The 24,812-nt window shown below is 48.5% G+C and overlaps 1 long non-coding RNA gene across 1 annotated transcript in view; it reads right to left on the bottom strand.

The window, feature by feature from the left end:
* Nucleotides 1-507: 507 nt before the first annotated feature.
* Nucleotides 508-24,812, bottom strand: part of LOC144584044 (uncharacterized) — a 112,166-nt gene continuing 87,861 nt past the window's right edge. Inside the window, exon 3 of the long non-coding RNA XR_013538050.1 lies at nt 508-1,910. This is a non-coding gene — a long non-coding RNA (uncharacterized LOC144584044). The remainder of the gene's footprint in view (nt 1,911-24,812) is intronic.

Genomic DNA, 24,812 nt, shown 5'->3' with positions numbered 1-24,812 from the left:
GAGGCCACCCCCCAGAGTCCCACATGGTTTTTTTTACACCAAGCACTGGGACAGGCAAGCCCTTCCCATGACACCGCCGCCCACCCCGCCGCCCCATCCTTTTAGCCGCCTGCAGCTGCTGCTCCAGCCGCTCGCCCAAAGTCGGGGTGAGGAAAAGTAGCGCCACCAGCTTGTGAGGACATTTGGTGGCTCCCTGACTTCCCCACCGGACTCTCCCTTCATCCCTATTTGGCCTGGACCGCTTGCTCCCGGGGAAGCCTTCTCTAATCCCCAAGGACCCGGAGTGCAGAGGTCTTGGTCCCTGGCGACTGAGGGAGAAAATCTGGGTCAGAGTGGGAGGGGAAGGGAGCATAACCGGAGGGGCAGGAAAGGGTCTTTCATGGGTTTCTATGGGAGGGTCACCTTCCCACAAGCGCCAGGCCCAGTCAATGGGAGGCAAGGAAGACCTGCAAAGGCAGGGGAAGGGAAGGGGGGGCTGAACGAGGCGGCAAGGGGGAGGAAGGGAAGGGGATCCTGAATGGAAGGAGGAGGGAAGAGCTGTAACCAGGGCGGTGAGGGATGCAAAAGGAAGCATTCGCCTGCTCCTTTTCAGCTCTCGAGGCAGGGTGCTGGGGGGGTGACCTACACCACACCCGGCTGTGATCGGGTTTCAGGGCCACTGCCTGTCGATCCTGAAACAATAAAGGGGTGCCTTTGAAGTCAGAAAAAGAAAACAAAATGGGGTTAAAAAAACCCCTCTGCAACCCCACTGGAGCGATCTTTTGGAGGTTGGGGGGAAAGTGTGGGGAACGAAGGGCCAAGCGGGTGGGTGGAGAGGTTGAGAGGACAAAGCCGAGAGTCGGGAACCCAGCGGGGCACCCCAAACCAGAAAGGGGGAAGAAGAAAGAAAACAAACACTTTATGAGGAGGGCACATGCTGCCTTCTGTCTGTATCCTTCCTTCCCCCATCCACAAAGCCCCCAGGTCTCAGAGAGGCCCCCATCAATGATGGATGGATGTGTGCAAAGCCCTACTCCATCCTGCCCCATCACAGCAGAAATATTTACATAACATTGGCCTTCCACCGGTCACCTTTGACACTGCAAAGCGGCAGCCCCCTGTGTTGCTCATTTTGAGGGGGGGCACATATTCACCCCCACGGGCACCTAGCTAAAGGACTGGATCATCGGAGAGCAGCCCCACACTTCATTCAGCATGCATGGGGAAGCTGAAGCTCTTGATTAATCTGGGGGTGTGAATCGGGTATGTTTATCATGAATGTTCATTGAGGGCAGCTAAGAAACTTCTTAACTTGTTCAGGGGATAAGCCTGGGACCGGAGAAGATCACTCTGGATTGCAAGGGCAGAAGCTGCTGGGACATGACACTGCCATGACTGAATGTTCTTTATCAGAAAGAAGGAAAGAGCTCCCTGCATGTAGAAACCTAGGACAGCAGGGAAAGTTGCTCTTCCTTACATCCCTTCCTCAGTTGTATGTGGTGTGCATGGGGGTTCCTCTCCCCAAAGGCCAACTGGAAAAAAAGGGAGGCATTGCTTCAGAAGGTAGATCTCTCTTCAACAGACCGAACAAAGAAAGTGGAAAACTATCTCCCCCCCCCCCCCGATACTAGCAGAGATGGAGTCGTGGTGAAGAGGATGGGCCAGTGTTTGGCACTTCCGTAGGCCACTCATTCTTATTAGCGGTGTTGGGAAGTGCAGAGTATGAATAAGAACAACCTTCAATATGGAACACCCCCCCCACACACACACACACATTCCCATCGACACACAGAAAAAGTAGGAAAAAAGAACCCACGAGGGCAGACATACCCATTGGTGGCCTTGGTGGTCTCTCCTACCTTTCGACAGTCAAGAATCGGATTCTGCAATTTTTGTTTTGCTTTGTTTTAAAGCTGTGAAGTCACTTCATCCTGAGGCAAAAAAAGAGAGAGAACAAGTGCGGTTAACACCGTGGGAGGCACACACCAAGAGAGACACACATTGTGCAAAAAAGTGGCCACTGGTTAGCAGCTTGGGATCCATCCAAGACCTTTTGACACCTGAAGCACATAACAAGATGTCCAGCCCTCCTGTTTTTTATATATATGTACACACACACACACACACACAGAGAGAGAGAGAGAGAGAGAGAGAGAGAGAGAGAGAGAGAGAGAGAGAGAGAGGCCAAGCAGACCTTTCCTCACTACTGATGAAGGGATGGCCACTTCCGCCATAAGGGAGAGTCACAGGAGGAGAGCTGAAGAGACACGCGGGGGGGGGGCGGCGTGGAGTGGCAGGCCAGCTCTCTCCTCCTCCCTCCTCCCTCCCACCATCTGACACCCGAGGGAACCCCTTGGCTCTGTCTAGTGGGAGAGTTAGCCAGGGCTTTAAGCTGCTGTGGGTATCCCTGAGCATCATCACTCTGATGCGCAACTTGACCAGCAGCATCTTGCTGCTGAACGATCACTGGGAGAGCCAGTGTGGATTCCTTTGGGGTGTTTGGAAGGGCCCAGAGCAGAACCTAAACACATTTTCTAAACAAATCTAAACAAATTTGAAATTTGAAGCTATTTTGGATCTGTCAGTTTATCGTGCCTGCCTCCTCTCCCATTGTTATCTGCTCTTTTGATGTATTTTGTACTTATTATTGTTACGTTTTTTTTTTTAAAAAAGAACTGTAAGCCATCTTTTGCATCTGCTATGCAGAGAAAGGCAGGACATAAATTTTACAATAAATAAAATATAAACACAGCTGTCCTCCTGGGAAGAAACAGCTGGGCAGAGTGCCCATTTCAGCTGTTTCTCAAAGGAAATACTAACAGCAATATGCAGATAGGAAGATGGCACACATATCTCGGCTCCCTGGCAATGGTTGCCACCCAAAAGTCACGTTCGTTTGGAAAAAGAGCCTTCACTGAACTGCACGCAAAGTAAAAGTTGGTTTTTAGAGGCAACATTTTTTTTAACATCCCTTAATCAGTTAAGGGAAGATGTGAGATAACCATGTTGGAAAAATCACATTTTAAAATTAATTTCTTGTGTCATCCTCTGTGAACTCTCTATAACCTGATGCCATTACCATTACAAAGAAAAAGAAAGAAAGAAAGAAAGAAAGAAAGAAAGAAAGAAAGAAAGAAAGAATATTAATTTGCTAAAAAGTAACTCATCATGTGCTGTGATGGTCTAAGCTGGACAGTAATTCTTTAAAGATATAGTAATGGAGAAGGACTTGATTGATATCATGGACTGCCAGAAAGATAAACAAGTGGGTCCAAGGTCAAGTCAAGCCTGAACTTGACTTGATCTAGAAGTAAACCTAATGAAACTGAGGCTGTTGTACTTTGGGCACTTCATGTAAAGGCAAGATTTGCTGGAAAGAACAATAACGCTAGGAAAAGTTGAATCCAGCAGGACAAGATCAACTATGAGATGGATTAGCACAATAAAAGAAGCCATGGCCTGGGGTTGACAAGAGCTGAGCAGGGCATTCGAGGACAGGACAGACTGAAAGTCATTCCTTCATAGGACCATCCATACGTCAAGAAGTGACTTGAGGGCACAGATTGACAACAATTACCTCACCCTATTGCTCCTTGCCTTACTTGATATTTTTGTTCCATTTTCCTTTCCTTAAAGAAAAATTTAAATAAAAATAGTCTCAATTTTGAAAAGAAAATTTGAACATTCCCCTCAAGGTGATACAAGGAGTAATAAGTACATGTTTGTTTGTTTGTTTTGCACTGAACTAACTCCCCCCCATCACTCCCCTATTTTGCCAAAGGAACATTGTTACATTTTCATTTTGCCCCCCCCATCACATGTAACATCCTTACTTACAATATATTACAGTATATCTAAATTCTTGGTATACCCCCCTCATCCCCCACTCGTACCCCTCCAAACAGGGGAGGAGCTCACCATGGAGAAGGACGACAGTTGTGTACTCTCGGTTTTAGTGGCCCCACAACAATATGGAGCTGATGTGGGCGTAAGTGGCCACTGGTGGAAAAGACAGAGAGAAACACCGAGTTCTGGCCACCTTTTCCAATCTCCTTTAGGAGTGTTCCTCCAAGATCACTGTCTAAGAGCTGCTGCTTCACCCTTCACCACCTGCCAAGGACCCAAGCGCTACAAACGGAAAAGACAAGAAACACAAGGTCTGTCTTCTTATTATTACAATTCGCAGGTCTTCCCATCCTCACGGGCGACATCTGAGCAGAGTTTTTTTTTTAATGGGGTGTGTGTGTGTGGTTTTTTGGTTAAGGGTGGGGAGAATGCAGAAAAACAACAGTTGCAGTTGAATTTTTTTTAAGATCATGCAAACTAAATTGAATTATTTAGAGCCATATGCTCCAAAACCATATCAGAGCTGAAGAAAGGACGTATCGTGAGACTTCCGAATGTGGACCTCCCTATACTGGGAGCGGGAAGTGGGGAGGAGAAAAAGGTAGAGCCAGCTGCCATGCAAGCAGCTGGTAACTGTCTCCCTTCTCCCTCTGACAGAAAGTGAGAGAAGTTGGGTTTCCATACCCCACCTCCCTTATTGTGTGGGGCACAGAACGCCTCTGATCGGAGGGGGGGGGGTATAAGGCACCATGTGGTTTCACCTTGGTTTGCAACGAACGAGCAGCACAGCTATTTCATAGAGCTTGGCTGATTAAATATTTCTCTTGCTTCTTTCTGGGGGGAGGGGGCTGGAGGGGGGGCAGAGCAGTGGAAGGGAGACATACAATTAGTTTCCCACTATACTTCAGGGAGGACTAATCCTGCCCTCACCACTGGATGTGTTCTTTCTGTCCTTTATGGATCCTAAAGAAGGAAACTGATGTTTGGGATAAGGTGATGATTCTCAGACAACGTAGCGTGATTCTCAACTCTCTGGGCAGGGGGCTTTTTTTTTGCCTAGACATCCATGGGAAGCATCTAATAAGAGACCCCTGATAAGACAGGAAGGAGCTGTGAAGGAACCCTGGAAAGCTGGGGAGAAAGATAGTGTGCGCGTATACAGGTTGGACAGAACCAGCCGACGCTTCCCACTCCATTGAAAGGAGTCACTCGATTCACCCACAGATGTCTGTCCGTTAAAGCATTCGAGCAGTTCTTACAACACCCTTGTAAGGTCAGACAGCATGACTGCCTGCAGAAGTGAGGGAGGGGACCCGGGGCTTGCCTACTGCCGGCGCACAGTTCATGGGTGAGATGAGACCCAAAGGCTCGCAGCTTTACTCCATGCCACCCTCGTCCATTTCCATGCTACCCCTGGAAGCTGCCAGCTGTAGCCTGAAGAGTCAAGGAAGTAGTGCAGGTGGTGAAATGTCTCGGAGACAAGGCAAAGACACTCTGCGCAGGAGCAGAGGCAGTATCGCCGGCTTTCTCTTTCTTACTTCCCATGTTCCCCCAATGAACCCTAATCTTATAAAACAAACAAACCAAAAAAAAAAAAAAATGAAAACCCAAGCCTATGGACTCAAGCACCAAAGCTGCCTTGGCCTCTCCTTTCCTCCTTCGCTCCCCGTCCTTTTTTTTCTTTTCATCTTGTGCTCCCGTCTTTGGCCTCTCTCCTTGCCCACTCCTGGCGGCTGGCAAGTGCCTTTTTCCTGCTCCCGTCACAACCGCCCACCCCGTGCCTCACCCGCTGCCTTTTTCCCCTTCTTTTTTTAAAAAAGAAAAAAAGAAAATAATGGGTCTAGCAGCCCCCCACTTCGCTCGTCTCCCCCTGCCTTTATTATTTTGGCCGCAGCTTATCAATGATGCAAGAGGAATAACACCAATTTACTTAGAATGTGTAATCCCCCAAATCAGATTGGGGGATTGCAAGAGGCGGGCTGACCTTGCATATGTCTCCATTAAAGCCACCCAGGCCTCCGCTTGTATTCTGTGTTCCCAGCACATATTTAGACAGATAACACTAATTGTACTTGACATGTCCTCTTAAGAGTGGACTCTCTCCTCCCTCTGCAGCTCAGCCTGACAATGAGCCAGCCTCCAAAGCTGGGAACGGCTCTTTCCTCCCTCCCTCCCTCCCCCCCCCACGGCCCTGCAGGGCAGGGCACAATGCAGACTAGACTCGGTGGGTGCCACCCACCCCCACCCCTTGCTACAGGGAATCACCCCATATATACTTCATCGCTCCCTGATCTCCCCACTTGTCCAAATCTCAGGGCTGGCCCTCAAGAATACCTCAGAAAGGCTGACATCCGATTCTAACCCCCCACCACATCAAAAGAAACCCAGAGAAGGAGTGTGTGTGTGTGTGTGCCATACACGTGTGTGAGAAAGTGTGTGTGCGTGCACGCATGCCTTTCTGGGCCATTGTTAATCAGGGATTAAAAACTGCTATTGTAGCAGACTCAAATTCTTCCGAAGAAAAGACGCACACACACACCCTGCTCTCTCCTGAAGGAAGACAGAGTCAAAGAGGGACATGTAAAGTTGGGTGTATTTTGTCACACATGAGCCATAATCTTAGCAAAAGTGCTATTCAAACTGTGAGAGAAAATGGTTGGAAAGCTCTCGAGAGAAAATTTCGGGGGCCATCACAAATTCAGACTAAGGCAGGACCCCCTCCTCCCGGTTCCCTGCACCTTTTAATCAGTCTTCTGCCCAGTCTGCCCTGCCCTGTCCTCTCCCCCTTTGCTCACCATTTATAAAACATGAGATTTTCAGGATGCTTTGCTTCTGTTCAAATCATTTTATAGATTAGAAAGTCACATGCTGCTCCACCGATCTTTTTCCTGGTCTCCTCCTCCTTTTAGGGTTTGGATGCTTAAATTTCAGACCTGTTTGCAATGTTAAGCCTCAAATACGAAACACACACTTAAGACACACACAAACACCACATCAAAAAGACAGAAAAGAATGATGGAACCACATAAAAAGAAAAACAGAAGCGCAAGGCATCCAGTCCTCTCCGACCACAATATACGTGATAACTCTTAAAAGCAAACATAGAAATTTCCCAAAAACGTATTGTTAGGAGATACTGCAGGTTTTGCTATTGTAATTATTAGCTGCTTTGTACTTTTTGGATTGGTATGTGCTTCTGTGCCTTGAGTTTAGGCCTCAAACGTGAAATCCACAGAGAATGACCTGGAGAACTCTCTGAGCAAGTGCAAAACACAAAACACCAGCACCAGGTAACCAAAACCAAGTCTACACACATTTGGAATTAAATTCTGCCACATCAAGGCTAAGCTTTGGTGACCACTTAGAAAATTATAGAAAATAACATAGTCTTAGCCTATATTCCATGCACCGAGCAAACGTCAAGCTTTACAATTTTGTGAATCTGATGGCAGAAAGGGAGAAAATTGCTATGCAGGAAAACGTGGGCATTATAACCACAGGTCTCTGCTTATGTTGCCTTAAAAAGTAAACAAAACGGAAAAGGACATCAAGAAAAGCTAAACTCTCAAATGCATGTATTAGAGGTTACTCTGGATTCCCCCCCTTCCCAGTACTCAGCCCATTTACTGTTCATCAAATGACTATTGGGATCCCAAACTCAGTAGCCAAAGGGAAAACCTAGACGCCAAACAAAGATCCAAGAGGCTGTTCCAAAATAAATAAATAAAAATAGTTGCCAGCCAAATGACCTGTGCATACAATACCATGTCTGTGATGATTTTGTGCCATTTTGATATGCTTCTTCCAGAGAGGTGCAAAGTACTCTAGAGAGACCTACATCCTCCCCACCCACCCACCCTCCAAAAGAAACACATACAGCTTCCCCTTCACGTTTCACCAGGCAGTTCAGTTTGACGCCTCTGCTTTCAACCTTAAGAGCTAGAAACAACTTTGTCTTTAAAACAAAATTCGGAATACCAAATTCGAGGACACTATACGGAAGTCACATTCTCATGCTCCGTTTACTCGGCTGCCTCAGAAGGCAAGTGCAGGCAAGACCCCCCAGCCGCCAAGGGAAGCCATCGCTGCCTTGACGCTCAAGCCTGGAAGCCCCCATGAGTGGCGGCTAAGGCCTTTCGGCATAAATATTTATACCTTCTCCGAACCCCGACCCCACCTCGCCAGACCCGCCCTGGAACCACGTGCCTGGCCCATCTCAGCCACTTTGCTCGGGCCAACTTTGGCAGGAGAGCGGGAACTTTTTCTCCTTCACCGAAGTGGACGTCAGGCCTTTCCTTCGCCCCTTCCAGTCCTGCCACCTCCTAATTTGACTTTTTTCCAGTATCTTTTCTCCAACAACCTTTCTCCCCCCTCTTCTTCCTCCCCAGCAACTGCGCATTTATTAATTCATGAGGCACTAATTAGTTCTTTGTTTAATTTTGTGTTAAACAGACTGACCGGAATGATAACGACTTGCAGCGTTGCATTACGGTCCCCAACCACCCCTGTTTTCTGACAACAAGGGAGTACAGAGAGACTGGCGTGATGAACCCCAATTCCCACTTCAGTTGCACTTCATTAAGTCAAAATGTGACAAGAAGCTTAGAGAGTAACTTTCAGATCGGATCACACATAACAATTGGGCAGGAAACTTTCCAAAGGGGGGCTGGAGGGAAAACAGACAGTGGAGGTGCCTCCGAATGGAAGCTCATCCTAGTGTGCCATCCCCCCACTTTTCACTTCTTAAAGGAACAGTGTGGTAGGCACAAGCACAGAGACACAACCACAGACCTTTTCCTAAACAGCAACTAACAACCTCGCTCCACCCAGTCCCCGGATTTTGGCGGCTTGGTTGGGCAGGAGCCTGTTTGGCCCCTTTGCGTTAGAAAGATCCGGGTAGAGTCCCAGGAGGTGTTTGTGGGTCCACAAGCTTGTGGAAAAGGTAAGGCTAGAGATGTGAATTTTGTGCCACAGTTCAAGCAGATTTTGTAATTTATGAGGACATTGGTGCAAAAATGATATAATTGGCATTAACGGAACCAATGGGATTCAGCCTATGGAGGCTTAGTTTTAAAAAACTGGCCAAACTTTGTACTCTCTGCCCCCGCCCTTTGTGTGCTCCTATATTTCCCTTTATTTCCTAGTTTAAGCAAGCCATGCAATCCTAATTCCTTCTCGGACTCAACAATCTTTCTGCAAACCAGGATTTGTCCAATTCGTGGAGCAAACAAAAAGGGAGGGAGAGTGCCGGAGGCCAGAGACCATTCAGGACGACACACCTGTGCTCTTGCGTTTACTTAAGGCACACTTCACGTAATTCCGTGGAACTTATTCCCTAGGAAGATTGGCAGCTTCATTGCAGGATGCCTGACTCCTAAGCTGTTGAATAACAAATCCAGTCTGAAATCAATCTTGGTATCAGGGCTTCAGGATCTGCTCTAAACATTCTGGTGCCTGAGGAGACAAAGCCAGAGACCTGTGCCCATCTGATCTAACCTTCCCCCAGCAGTTTTCAATGACATTAAATGAAACGGCTGATGATCTGTCGCCCTTTGACGGTACCCCAAATCTGTCGCCCAAGGAAAAAGCTTCACAAGGTCATCCCTGTAACTTTTCAGAGGCTTCCTTTGTTAGAAGGCTCTTGTCTCTGTCTTCGCTACACGGAAGACTGTGACTGGGTGACCTCTGTGTCTGCTGAGATGGCTATGCAGATGCTAAATGATGATGGGCAAACGCAAAGCCCTTGCTCCACTGGTTTTGTTCTTCATCCTTAAAACGGACTTGAAGTGCGGAGTCTTTTTCCAATGGAACACCGCACTCTGACACTCCTTCAAACAAAGAACCATCCTCTACAATGCAGGACACGTGGCCACTCTAGAAGATAGCTGCTCACCATGCTTGGAAATAGCACCTTGCCTCACCATCGAGCCTGGAAGGACAGCAAATCTCTCTGGCTTGGGATCAATACCTTTGCAGTGGCCACATTCCAAATACACATAAGAAGGGACTCCCCTCTCTGCACTGTGGCCAGATGACACAGAGAAAGTTGGGAACCACAGAAAGAGTTTTCTGAGGCCAACTGCCAAGAAAAGAAAGAGAGCTTCCTTCAGCCTCACACCCTGCCATTCAAAGGCTGGCCAGATAATTATCTCCTGTTACCCACTCATATTGATTCTGACTCTTTCGTCAGAATGTGGGCGGGGGGGGGATGGAGAAGGAAAATGAGGGGGGAAATAACACAACCAAAGACATTTGGCTTCTCCATTCTTCACCCTTTGAACGTAGGCCAAAGCTGGCACTGAAAAGCAATGTTTATGGGCCGGATAATCTGGAAGAAGAATTATTTTAAAACTATTTTCTTAGGCCTAGAGAAAGCAAAATATAAAGCAGGAGATTCTGCCCTTTCCTCTTCCAGACCTGTTGAATAGAGACATGTTCTACCATGAGAAACCAACATAGCAGGTGCAGGTGCAGGTGCAGGTATGGCTGTATACACACGGAAACACACTAAACGCACACCCAATTCCAAGAAGGGAGCCCATTCAGCTAAAAGCTTGCTCGCCTCCTTCCAGGGTGTCCAGGTGGGGTGGGGCACATAAGGACAGAGGGAAGACAACTTGCTGTCATAGGGAAACGGAACCGGAACTCCAGCGAACCACCGTGATCAGGCCTGATCACAAACAGTGTGGAGGGAGGGGGAGAGAAGGATAGGAAGACCGGCGCTTCGGGTCTTCCTGGTCAAACACAGACCCTAACCACTCCCATTATTATTGGGCAGTCTTGTGCTGCCTCCTGCTAATTTCCTCCCGGCCCCTCTAAACAAACCAACAAAGCCTAAGGACTCCTGCTAAAGGAGGAAGGAAAAGAGAAAGAGAAAGGGACACAAAGGAAGAATGGAAAAGCGAGAGGAGAGTTTGGCAGCGCAAGCCAAGTTGGGACACAGGGAGATGTGAAGCCAGAAGGGCTTCCACCTCACAACCTTGTGCCTAGGCAGTGCGTTGAGGACCAGAACCTTTCCCACCCCTCCGGGAAAACCATCCCTCCTCCCCAAGCAAGGAGCCGGTGGGAAAGCCTTCTTCTGCAACTGCCCTCCAAGCTCTTTAGATACAAAACAAAGTTGGGAGCTGAGAGAGCAACAGGTGCTCCACACCCGGAGGGAACAAGGCTCCAAAGGTAACACTGAGAGATGGAGATATTAAAGGAGGTCAAAGAACAGAGTGCATACCAAGGCCCGGGACGCTTTCTCTCCGTGACGGGGTGACTCGCCCTCCTGAAGGAAATGCCTCGAGAGCGGATGAAAAATGGACTTTTAGAAAAAGAAGCCGTGGCGGCGGTGGCGGAGGCAGCGCCAGCCACAGCCGCCCCTCGATTATGCAGAATCGGGAAGCTGACTAAATTACTGTCTATCCCACTGGCCCCCCAAAGCGCGGACACCTCCTCGACCACTGGGGCAGCTGTCAAGGCATCCCATACTTCCTCGCCCCTCCACGCAACACCTCCAGTTCATATTTCTCCCTTTTGTTATGTTTTTTCTTTTGCCGAGTCTTCCTGAACACACGCACGGGTGCCCCCCATTCCCTGACTCACCCCCCCTCGAGACTCTCAAAAGTCTCGGGTCCTGACTGACAGTGGGGGGCCCCCAGAGAGTGTCCATGGAAACCATCCCTTTCCTGCGCAAACATTCTGTTTGGCCCCCACGTCCTGAGCCCCTCTTTTAAGGAGCTGTCAGGACCCTGGGGGAGTGTCACACGACCCAAAGCCCGGGCGTGACGAAGCCTATTTTCTTCCCCAAAATTTGATTGATTAAAAAACTTTTGAGGAAAACGATGTTAAAGGACAAAAAGGGAGGGGGGTGCGGGAAGAGAGGGAAGAATTGGTGGGGATGAATACATAAGACAGAAAGAGACATGGGGAGCAAGGACTGTGGTGAGGGATAAGGGAGAGGGAAGTCAAAGGCCGAAGTGGTGCGTTTCCTAGGTAATAGCACCAGGGGGTGAGTGTCAGTTGTCGTTAAACACCATAACTGCCCCGTGGGGGAAAAAAAGAGGTCAAAGGAAGCATGAAACTTCACCACAACTGTGATTAAGATAATGAAGGAGCTGGGAAGCTGGGGCAGGAGGGAGAGGGGACCCCAAGCACACCGACACACTTCGGGTGATAGGCTCCGGGCAGACGTCTCGCTGACGGCGAGGGCTGCCCCGGAAGACACAAAAGGACGCCTTTGATCTCTGCAGCAGGAACCGTGCAAGCTGCCGCCACCGCCACCTCCCCAAGCGGGCTAGGCAACAAAACGGCATCCTCGGTTCAGGTTCCCAACAAGAACGGGACCCCCTTCCCACGCACACGCCTTTACATTCCCGTTATCCCCTCTGTCCCAGAGCCCATCGGCATTTCCACGCCCATGACGCTCACCCCTCTTTGGGTTTCTACGTTACTCTTCCCTTAAGTTTGGTAGTCTGCTAATATTTTTATTTCCTCTCTCTTTTTTACTGCTTCCGCAATCCCTCTAGGTTTCCCCCCAACACATGGCTAATATTTTACTTTCTTGAGGCACACACTAAGGAGGGCAGAGCGCAACATTAGTACAGTATATAAAAATACAGCAGGGTGTTTGAAATGTGGCCCTTCAGAGCCATATTCTGCCTCCTCCCAGAGCCTCAAAGGAGACAGGTCCATAAACAGGAAGAAAAAAACTCTAGGAGAAAAAAAAATTATCTAATGCCCAAATCAGGACTCTTATAGTAGCAGCACCGCCTCCATACAGAATTCTAGAAATGCAATACATTTGAATGCAAATATTCGGACAAACTTGTTCAATTCTTGCTCTTTCAGCGTCTGACTTTACAGCCCCTTCTCTGACATTGTCTCTTCTCTTCCCAGAATGCTTCGTTTTAACTTATGTGAGTTAATGCACAGCTTTATCGCAGCAGTTTATCTGGCCTTTTGGCTGAGGAGCACCTTGCTAGCAGGTGACAGACTAGCTAGCGGTAGATGGGCGGGCCGGAGGTCAAGCTGGCCGGCTGAGGTCAGCTAGGCAGCGTACACTGAAGTCTAGGCACAACGCAGAAAGAACATCATCTGTGACACATGATCCAGGACGTGGGGAAGGCAGCAGCAGATCCGCTGGTCTTTATATCCTTAATGAGCACCCAGCTGGCCTTCTGGTATCACCGCACCTACCAGACCAGGGAGACCTCGATAGGGGCATAAGCATCCTGACTAAAAATGGCTGTTAGAGCTGAAAGGGGTCTAGGTTTAAGTGACACAGGGTTCCCAGTCTGCATCCGGCACTTCCCCTACTTCAACCTGGGGCTGTGTTGGTACCTTTATTTCACAGGCAGACCCCGCCTGCAGGAGTGACGAGGAGCCCTCTCTCTCCAAGCACAGCTACTGCTCATGTTTTATTCCCTAAGTGCCAAAAAGAAACAGCGGTGGCTGGGATCTGACCGAGTTTCTGCGAGTTCCAACTATACAAAGCGTTTCTCCACTTTTGCAGCCTTCTAAACTCTAGCCACAGGGCACGCATCAGGAAGCAGGTGCAGGGTTGGGGGGGGGGGGAAGAGTGCCCAAATAGTCTGTTCTCTTAGGGGGTGGGGAGATGGGGAGAAAGAGGGGAGCTTGTTCATTTAAAAATACCTTGCAAAACATTATCTCTCTAATATGCAAGAAACGAGGCTTAGCCTTTCCCAGATGTTGTATGACTCCTCCTATCATTCCCGATTAGCCCTTGGGAATGGTACTGGCCCGGCTGGATGTGAAACCATGAAATGTGCACCCCAACGCACAAGAGGACAAAAGACTGAGGAACACGGAACGAAGGGAATATTACTTTTGGATGCCAACCCCAAATGCAGATATTTTTCAAAGGGAATAATTTGTTTTGTTTTACTTTTTTGATGGGGGGGGGAGACTCTTCACAAGTACGTGCATCCTTCAAAGACACCTTAACATGGCAATACTGACCACCAGTTTTTGTGTTTACCATACAAACTGATACCAATTTATGTTTGGTATTTTTGACTTGGATACTGTTCTTCTAGGTTTTTACGAAAGTATTTGAATCTCTCAAACAAATACACACATTAAAAGAAACTTTTTCTACAGAGCTCATGTCTGACAGGAAACTAGCATATGGGTTAGATCAAATTCTCATGATGTCAAGGCGCCAACAGGAAACAGGATTCTCCTTTCTTATGTGGCAGCCAATTCCATCAATTGCCCAGACTAGAGAACCAACCAGCGAGATTTCCCAACCGCCTGGGGCTCCTAATCCTCCAGGCCTTGCAACTGCACAGCTAGACTAATGTCTTGCAAGGACAATATAAAATATGTGTGTGCATCAAGCACACACATGGAAGCCGCCGCCCCCCCAACACCCCCGGACTCCTCACCACCACCACCACTACGGCCCGGGAACTGTCAAGAGAACACGAGCAAAAGCTGTTTCTTGACAGCGAGTCATTTATATTTTAGCTTCGTTCCATTATCCTAACGAAGCCTTCATCAGCAGATGCAATATTAACAGCAGAAAACCAGCTCATTACATCCGGGGGGAATTCATCAAGCCGACAATCATGCACGCCACTCTCTGCACCCCCGCCACAAAAGAAAAGCCTTGAAAGAGACCAATGTTTTTGTTATTTATTCGTTTCTGCAGAAAATTCATGGCCCATTCCTCCCTGTTAGACAGGCGTGTGCCATGGCCGTCCTGCTGCAAACCCACACATAATGCAAGCCAGATCGACCTTCTCTGAATAGGCGGCCCTCCCAACTGCTCCAGCCAGTGGAGCCAATCCTCGTCTAGACCCAATAGGTGGTAAAGAGCCTGGGCTGCAGCCTGGGCAAAGACGGGGCAGCTGTGACTTTGGGCAAGTTTTTTTGCCATCGAAATGTTAGGACTCGGATTTGGAAAAGTTGTTTTTTTGTCGTGACAGAGCGCGGAATTCTCCAGGCAGCGTGGCCATTTCAAATGGCGACTTTTGCTATGTTCTGCTCATGACATGCAGGAGGAAGGGTCTCTTCTTTGGCACAAGATGGGACTGGGGGAGGAGGGGCACAGCCTCCTTGACAATTTGACAACCTTCTGGCAGACTGTGATCCATCTGAGAGAATGACCAAGTCAGGATGATGCAAAAGGGACCAAAGCACATCTCTTCGTTCCCACTTCAGGCAAGGGGAGTCTTGAGAGTGCATATACCTGAGTGAGGGCGTGATCCAAGATGGTGGGAATTGTGTGAGTCCAACTGCACGGAGAAGGGTCCCATGGTAGGGAGTGGTCTTCCTTAAAGCAACCCTTCCATCTGTCATGGATTCTCTCTAGCCTGGCCTAGTAGTATCCATATGGATCAAGGTCACACTGGAGCCCCATTCCCTGCATGTTGTGTGATTGCTGGGAAATAGACGACACTGGACCCACCTCACAAATGTTCCCAAATGCCATCTATTTCCTTGTGTAAGCAACAGACCTACTAAAGAAGTGCATCTTCATGAAATGTGAACATACAGTGGTGCCTCGCAAGACGAAAGCCTCGCCGGATGAAAAACCTGCAAGACGATTGGTTTTTGTGATCACTATCGTGCTTCGCAAGACGGCTTGTTCTATGGCCGTGCTTCACAAGACTTTTTCCCCCCCCGAGACCGATGCTCTGCAAGATGAAAAAAATTCATTCGTCTTGCGAGGTTCCAATAGGAATGCATTGCATTCTTGCGCTTCTTGCAGAACAAATTACATTCGTCTTGCGAGGCACCACTGTATATAGTAAAGTCAACGACAAAATGCATCCACGAGAAGGACTCTCCAAAAAGGCAGGTTTCAGAAGACAAACACAAAAAAGGTACCTATTTCCACATCGGAGTAGTAGTGGTCTGGCAGTACCAGAAAGAATGAAGCAGGAAGGAATAGCACTGTTGGGCAATTCTGAAAAGCACAATAACAATGAGACTGATGGTTTTTCACATATGAATCAGAAATCCATAATCAGGATAAATCTTCACCCTCATCCACCAACGCCACAGGTTCCAGTGCTAGATCCCAGATCTATGGGCCCTCCGTGATATTTATTTGCAGCTAGGCGCTGCCTGCTGATCCCGGAGACCTGACTCCCCAAGATATCCATGTGCTATTGAATGCCCCCATCCTGTCCCAGCTCAGTGGCTTTGACTATGGCCACCCCCCTCAGAGCTTCAAGGGGGCTTCTGACAAGTGTGCTCCGAGAAAATACATCCTCTTTCCCCCAACAGGAATAAGATTTATTTCATTTTATTTTTCTGACTCCAAAACAAATGGGTTCCCAGGCTGTCAACTCCAATCTCTCCGGCACCCTGGCAGAATTAAGAAATATCCCGTTAGTCCGACAACATCCCTAAAGTCAAAGGAACTGGGAGGGCAGGCTGTTTAATCGGGCTGCAGGGACAAAAGCCTCGGCTGACCTTGTCATCTCCGTTTACTCCTGCTGCCTGTCTATCTCCCACGCCCCGTTTTCTCCAGCCCTCGCTACCCACATCTGGGCTAATCCTGCTCTTCCAGCGTCCAGAGCAAATCCTCCTCCAGAATAAACCCACCCTGGGAATTTTTATTAGATTACCAGAGACTGCCAAGCTTTGGGCTACTTGGATTAATCCTAATCAGGACTGATTCCTTATTAGCGAGCTTCATCAGAGATGTTAAACTGCCCCAAGGACCCATTTTCCTACTCTCACCCCACACATACCCAGATTTCATACATCAATAGCCAAGAAAGTGTTCCTGGTTTTGCATCAGTTGGGCATTAGACTCAAAAGCAGAGGCATACAAAGAAAAATAAATAAATAAATATCCCACCAATTGAGTCCGTATCATATGGGACTGCATTCTCTGGCTTTACTTAATTTGTTACAATGGTCGAGGATCTAGTATCCATGATTGGGGGCGGGCGGGGGAATAATGGAGTGAAAATTTTCAGTTTCTCTGTGACCAAGGCACAGAAGAGAGACAAGGAGGATCTTAATCCTCTCTGGATCCTGACCTATCTAGGCTAAAATGCCATTTGGTACTGGAGGGAGAGAAGGCATCATACGTAAGGAGAACATGATAATGGGCCTCCAAAGTAGATAGAGTGGGCATCCATCAGAAAGATTCCAGGCAAGCAGCTGATCCATATGAAATCAGCAGCGTCCATCTCAAACAAGGGCAGGTCATTTGTAAAGCTAATTGTTCTCAATTGCCCATTCCAGATCAAGCTAGCCCAGATTTCTTTACTAAATCCTGACACCCTGCTTTACTCACTGAGACTGACGGGGACAGCGGATTCAGCACAAACCATAAAAAGCAGATTTCTCCACTCTGTTGGTGGGTTTTACGACCAGAGAGTATGGCAGTGTCAAAACTGGGCAAAGCTACTTTTTTGGACCATAATTCCCCAGCCCTTGTGGTGGCCTTATCTGACAACAGTGAATGGCATAAACAAATCCTACGATGGGCAAAGAAAAGCTTCTTGACCAGCAAGGGCTGTCCAGCATCTCAAACAGAGCGCCATCCTTCCGAGAGACTATAACCCAGAAGCGTTTTCTACTGTGGCTACTGGGAATTGAACCTGGAACCTCCTTGCAGGCAATGCAGGGACGGTGTCCCTGAGCTACCACCTCTCACCACAATCATTCTTTTGTTGTCCAGTGTTCATAGTTTTAATTATCCCCTCCACACATACATATGTATGTACACTGATTGAACCAGTGACAAAGCCTAACCTAAACTGAAACAGGACTACTGTAGAGGACTTCTGTGGCGGGGCACCAGCTTTCTTATCGTTTGAGGGGCCCGTCCAGGAGAGCAAACCCAGCTGATTTGATTCTCCTCACGTGGCCCACAATGATTCCGGTGGAGCAGATGGGAAGCTGTGTATTCCCCAACTCCCTGCCATACCCTTCCGATAAGAACCAATTCAAGTAAAAGAGGAAGAGGGGGGAATTGGAAGAGAACTGGAAGCCAAGGGAGGGCGGGGGAAGTCTCCCTCACACCCTTTTAAGGATTTTTCTTTCCCCCCATCCCCTGTGAATAAAAATAGGGAACACTGGAGAGCAAGCAGGGCTTTGTTATCTATCATCCCAAGGAGCAAACACGATGGGAGTGGGGGGTAAAATAAGTTCCAGCTTTCTGGCCAGCCAGCGCCACTCTCCTCCCCATTTTCTCTTGCCATTTATCAACACATTGTGCGGCGCCGAAACACTGCTGGCCTCACCCTGCTAAATAAGGCACACTGGCATTTCTGATAAAGCCATCAAATTCCTTATCGAAGCGACACAAAAAGAACATTGAAAGAGAGGAGGGGGCAAAAAGAAGCCCCCCTTGGCCCCACTGCTCTATCCCCCGTGATGCTTGCCATGCTCAGCCCCCAGGGGTGGGGGGCATGGGGACACACCGATCTTTGCTCTAAGGTGCTGTCTCATTAATTATCAGTTAGGGTGACCCTACAAACCAATGACCTCCAAAGAGGCCTGTCGTTCACAGCACCACTTAGTTCTTGCAAACTAAAGTCAAGGGGATCATCTCAACTTGCTTTAAACTTAAGAGGTGTGGGTGCTACAGACCAAAACATGAAAGTGAGGAGCGTGGCGGGGCCTTCGCAATAAACTCCAAGGCCCTCCGAATCTGGCTGTCTTCAAGAGTATTCCAGGCTCTTCCCCTGAATTTTCAGTGTTTACGTTTTAAAATGAAGGGTCTAACTTTCTGACTTAACAGAGAGACTTGGAGAAATGGGTGAGCCCCACATCGGTGCCTGGGTGCCCAGTCAGAAGCTAATCCAGGAAGAAGCCCAAAGGCTATTCTACAAGTGTTTGGTTCCCACTGTGGACACGGAGCGGTCTCTTGGGAGTCAACAAGCAGCAAGGAGTGAGTGCCACAGCATCCTGCTGCTTAGGCATCCCAACGACTGATATTCAAAGGCAATCCGAGTCTGATAGGCGAATTAATATGTACTGTAGCTGTTACAGCTAGCTGTTATTCATAATTCTTCCATCGATAGCCAGTGCTCTCCCAAGGCTCCTCGAACCCTAAGGCTCTGCTACTACCACCATCCCATTTCATTTCAAGCTTGGGGGCTCCTGGCGCAAGGAAACATCCACGGAAAAATTGGCTACACTGGATTGCTCTGGAGCAGCTACAAGTGGTCCATCGGCACCCAGTGGCACCCCAGCAGATACATGCCTCACAACTCCACTGACACAGCATGGTTGTTCACACAGGGCAAAATTTGCATTACGGTTCCCCAATGCTGAGTGGAGAGTAGGGTGCTGAAAAAAATGACTTCCAAGGGGGGAGGGCGAAGGAATGCAGCGGGGGGGGGTCTCACTTGGGACCTGGGCAGGTTCCTGAAGATACCATTTACTGGCCTGGAGTTTACCACGGGTCCCTGGTCTCCCCTCCTCACCTTCTGCCCTGGTCAAGTTCCCCTAAGCCACGTCCTCCTACCAAGACCTCTCCAGCTCAAGAGTGGAATCCTGGAAACCCTGCCTGCCTCCCCTTCTCTCTCTCTCTCTCTCTCTCTCATTCTCGCCGCCAGGCCCTTCTCTCTCAGCTACAGCGCAAGCTGTTGTTTAACCTTCAAATTTATTATTTTTAATTATTTTGATTTATAAAAGCGCGAGGCAGTTAAACCCACATTAAATAAACTCTGCGTTACGGCGCTTAACAAAACACCGTAGCACTCCGGACGTCCGAGGACTCCATAAAATAACTGCCGAGATGGATGGATGGCATCGCAGCCGCCTGCCTGCTCGTTCCCCGCTGGCTTCGGCAGAACCCAGATTCTCCCCACTTGCCCTTCCAGCACCCGCTTCTCCCTCCCTCCCTAAAGGGGCCGGCTCATTAAAAATGATGAGATGGATACCATCTGAAGCCTTCCTGGATTCATCGTCTCCCAGATCTTTCCAGTGAACAATTTGGTGCCTCTTCCCGGAGAATTTTAACTTCAGCACAAACATCGGTGTTCATCACCGCTGAATACTTGAAAGCAGGGTGGGATTATATTCTCAGATGGTTGGAAGAGGGAAGGGGTGTTATTGTCTTCCCATGTTGAGTGATACCCAACCAATGGGTCCCCGACCTGTTGTCTGAGAACCATATCTCCAGTGCAGCCTGCGCTTCTTCTAACTTACCTCTAAGAAAAAAGCCTGGCACAACCATTTGGCACAAACTTTTGGGATTCCAGTTCCTTTGCACTATCAATAAGACCCCAGTGTACGCCCAAGGAAGTGGACTTTGATCCACGAAAACTGATTGCATGTTGTTTTTTTTCCCTATTGGTCTATTAAAGGTATCGCCTAGTCCTGCATCTTCCTGTCCAGTGAACCACCGCAAAGGAAGCTGAGGGAGCGATGCCACCAATTCCTCACTTCCTCTTGCATTTGCCATTTAAAAAAAAAAACTTAAGTGATTTACACAGGAAATAGGTAAAGAGCAATTATAATTGATTGGGAATGATTTCCTGATGGTGCAGGCGCATGATTGATAGCACCAGCTGGCTGCTAAGTGAACAGCAGTCTGCTGACAAAAGGGAGGCCACTTTTAGCTCCTGCCCATCCAAAGACAGGCAGGTTACAAATCACCACATCTTCCTCCTCGCTTCGGTCTCTGGCCTGTGGTGAAGCACACTTCCAGATCTGGATGGAGGGGAGGGCAGAAAACAATGTTTCTTCCAGTATGAGGAAGTGGAAGAAACACTAAGCACTCAAACATATACAGTATGGGCACAGCCCAGGAAAGTTCTCCGCAAGTATCAAGAAGAACGTTGTTTGGTTCCCAACTGGTCAGGAAGCATCAATTCATCTGGAAGTCTTCCCATATTCCACCTTATGACCTGCTTTAGGGCAGGGAAACCACCACAAGCTGGATTCACACATCATCCGTCAGAGGGCCTCTGAAACATGGAGAAGCGTCCCGCAATATTGCACTCCGCTGGACTATCATGCCTAGCCTAACATCTGGACCACAGAGATGCTTCTGGGAAGCCTAGAAGGGAGGGACCCAAAGGCAAGGCCCTTACGTTGTTATTGTCCCCAAGAAGCAGGTATTGAGGAGCTGGTTGGCTCTGAGCCTGGAAGCTCAGTTTAGCCCTCATAGCCAGTGGTGGACCGCCATGACATCATGAAGCTTCTTCATTGTGCTTATAGTCTACCTTTCTTACACATAACTCAGAGTGGTCTACATGGTCTTTTACTCTACAGGGAGCCTCTTGGTGCAGTGGTTTAACTGCAATACTGCAGTGAAGATTCTGCTCATGACCTGAGTTCGATCCCAACAGGCTCAGGTAGCTGGTTCAAGGTTGACTCAACTTTCCATCCTTCTGAGGTCAGTCAATGGAGTACCCAGCTTGTGGGACCAGGGGGCAATGCATAGCCTGCATACTTAAATTGTAAACTTCCCAGAAAGTGCTTTAAGCGCTATGGGACAGTACATAAGCAATATACTCGCTTTGGGGGGGGGCTTTACTCTTTCCCATTTTTGTTTGTTTAAAATATTTTCTACCCCACCCTTCACTTTAAAAGGTTCTGCACAACAATCCTGTGATTTAGGTCAGACTGAGAGCCAAGGTCATTCACCAAGCTTCATGGCTGAGTAGGAAATAGACTTTGTCTAAAAGGGCGGGATAGAAATCTAATAAATAAATAAATAAATAAATAAATAAATAAATAAATAAATAAATAAATAAATAAATAAATAAATAAATAAATAAATAAATAAATAAATAAATAAATAAATAAATAAATAAATAAATAAATAAATAAATCCAACCCAAATTTTGCCAGTCTTATTCCAGCACTCTAACCACTATCCTTCCCCCCCTTTGCTCCTAACACCCAGCGTGTCCCCATGCATCCATGCACCTCTGCACTGAAATACCTACAAGTCTTTGCTACCCTGGGGGGGGGGGCAAGAGTTTGGATGAGGTCTGAACAGCAGTAGCAGCCACAGCAGCAGCTGCCCTGGCTTAGCCCTACAGCAAAAATGAAGAGTGATAGACTCAAGCTGAAAACACCCTTGGGAGCACATAGGCTTGGAAGCAGTGGGAAAAGCCAGCAGTACAATATTGGATGCCACTCTGCACCTAGGGAAAAAAAATGAAATGTGTGAGGGGGCAGGGGTGAGATTATAAACTGAAAATAGAACACACCAGAGCAAAGAACAAACACAAATGTGCAAATGGGTGCAAGGCTTGATTGAAGAAAAACAGTCAGGGAAGAGGCCCTCCTTGAGAGGGGTCTCATTCGTCAAATGAGGACACAAATCCCGTGTAAACACCAGCAGCGGAGGCAAGGGTACCTTGAAACGTGGCAGAATCTGAAAGCGCCTTCCTTCATTCCAGAAATGGTTGTTGGGCTGTTGGCACGATGGCCCGGAGGAGGGGAGGGCGAGACCCAAGCTGCCGGCAGTCACACCAGCCTGTCAATAAATTGCGCCTTCCCATTCCTCTCCGACAGGGATTCATTCCCTAATAAGGGACTGGCAGCTTTCTGGGTTATTTCGAGGGTGTGTGATAATGTTCCCTGGATACCAAGGGCTTCCTAGGATTGGCGTGCGGGTGTTGGGTTGTGTGTGTGTGTGTAAAACACAAGTTTTAAAAGTGTGGGACAGAGGGACAGGCTCAGGAGGAGAGATATTAATATCAAGGTGTATATGCGTGCAACACCAAGTTCGTAGCCAAAACCGCCACAAGTCTGTCCAGTATCAAAAGTCCTTTTGCCCAGGGGGAATCTCTTCTGGAGGGGAACGCCCAGAAAGGCAAGGCTGCCGCCAGCTGCCTCCGGCCACAGCCCACTTTGCAGTTATTTGCACTCAAAGAGGCTCCGAATGGAAGCCCAGGGCCCACTGCGCAGGAGCAGCAAAGTAGGCATCTGAGCTCTGGACTTGAGGAAGATGCACACGTGGAAATCTTGGCCTGCAGTCACACAGGCGCTGCATGAAATGAGGGAAAATAAACATGCTTGTGAAGCGCTCAAGAGCACCCTTCTTTGCTGCTCGCCCAAGGCAGTGAGATTGCCCCCATCCAGCAATGCTAGCACGCATGGGCTTTGTGGTGCTGGGCTGGCAGGGGTTGCAATCCAAACACCCAGCAGGCCACCCTTCTCTTCCCCGCTCTCAGGAATCAAGTCTCCCCTAGGTAACAATTGTCCCACTTGGAAAATCCAGCCCCTGCCCCACCACGGAATGCCTGTCAGCTTGTCACGTAGTGGAAGACATTTCCTGCTTCCGAGGCAGGTGACCTGCAGCCCTTCGGTTGAGCTGAACATCACCTCCCACCAGTCCTAAGCCCTAGCTATGGTGAACGGGGCTGATGGGAATTTGTGTCCCACAACATCTGAAAGGCCATGGATTTCCCATGCCGGCGGCCACCTCATGAACTTGCAGCCTCAGATAAGGATGGGGGATATGGGCCAGAATGGGCTGGGAGCTGGAAAGGCCAAAAGTAACACAGAGCGGAGGGAGACAAACACCTCTGGGAAGGAAGCCCACCCCCTGAAGTACAGGTCAGGTCACATCTCCCCCAGTCAGGATGAGCCAGCCTACGCCACTGGGAGCTGTAACGTCCAGGGGCTGAAACCAGGGACAGGCCAAGAAATGTACGTGTACACAGTCCCTTTTGCAAAAAGGCATTCCTCCCAAAGTGGAATTAGGACTCCGGTTTACTCAGAGCAGGAAACAAAGACCTGTTGATAATTGGGGAAATGGTAGATCACATACTGCTCACAGGGGCCCTATTAGGAGAGATTTTGGACCCCACATCTAACGCCCCAGCCAGCAAAATGAATAGAAAGGGCACTCTCCACAATATTTTCAAACAGTACCCATGGCCTTTAAGCCTTTGGCGAGAGAGAGAGCATACTACCATGCAGCCCGGATGAGAGAGAGAGAGAGAGAGATCCACCTGCACACTTTATGCTGAGACAGCCAGCCGTGGCCGCGACTGCCAGTTCCCCTACTCCTTGACAGGTCTGCCGCTGACTTCATGAAACTATGGCACTCCCGCTCTCTCAGGTGAGGAGTGGTCCACTTCCATGAGCCATTTTTCCTGCCTACGGATTCACCAGAAGCCACCTCTGCCCATCCAAATAAAACTGGAAGTGAATGGAAGGTGGCTTCCAGACTGAAAATATCACTTCCATTTTCAATTCTAGAAAACTGCAGCCACTAGACACACGATTCAGACTCCCCCTTTAAAAAACTCCCCCCCCATGAGAATAGTTTCAGTGATTTCCTCTAACAAGAGCACAAAACAGTTTTGGGGGCCACATATCGCCTCTGTGATAAAGTGACAGGGTCTCCTTTCTTACCCTTGCACTAACCCATCTCTTTTTTCACAATGTGGAGGTAAACAAGCAGCCTACTTTTAAATTGTGGCACTTCAAACTGGAATTACCCTGGATCATCCCAGTACATCTCTGTGATTCTCCTGGTGCAAGAGGAAAGAATCCAGGCCATATCCAAAGTCCACATGCTGGGGGCGGGGGGCGGGGGGAGAACAACACATGCGTGCGCAAGGCGCTTCCTTAGCCAGTGGGGACTTTGTACACGACCAGGAGGGGTTAAGCCTGCCAAGATGCTTTTTCCGCCTTCACTCTACCTCAATTTCTACTGCTCCCATCACCTTCCTCCCCCACCCCCTGATCTTATGGGGGGGAGAAAAAACCTATCAAAATAACTATTTTATGTCTCCAAATATGCAGATCATTTTCTTTAATGAAAGATGCTTGACGTCTCCGATCCAATTAATATGCAAATGCAGGCGAGGATTTATTTGTGACATTCTGTCTGGGTGAGAGAAAACAAAAAAGGCCTGTTAACCAAAACACTAATTGCTGTGACTGATTGTCACATATCATCATTTTCATAGGGTCTCCTCCATCCCCGGCACGCTGGAAGCCGTGATCCAGGACACAGAGATTAGCAGACAACCAAGGAGAAACAGGGCAACGAAAGTGCCGTTACCTGCCTGGCACGCTTGGATGAGCCCGCA

The sequence above is a fragment of the Pogona vitticeps genome, chromosome 7, assembly GCF_051106095.1.
Source record: "Pogona vitticeps strain Pit_001003342236 chromosome 7, PviZW2.1, whole genome shotgun sequence".
NCBI lineage: Eukaryota > Metazoa > Chordata > Lepidosauria > Squamata > Agamidae > Pogona > Pogona vitticeps.
Note: the sequence above shows the minus strand (reverse complement) of the source record. Positions and strands in the feature narration are given on the sequence as shown.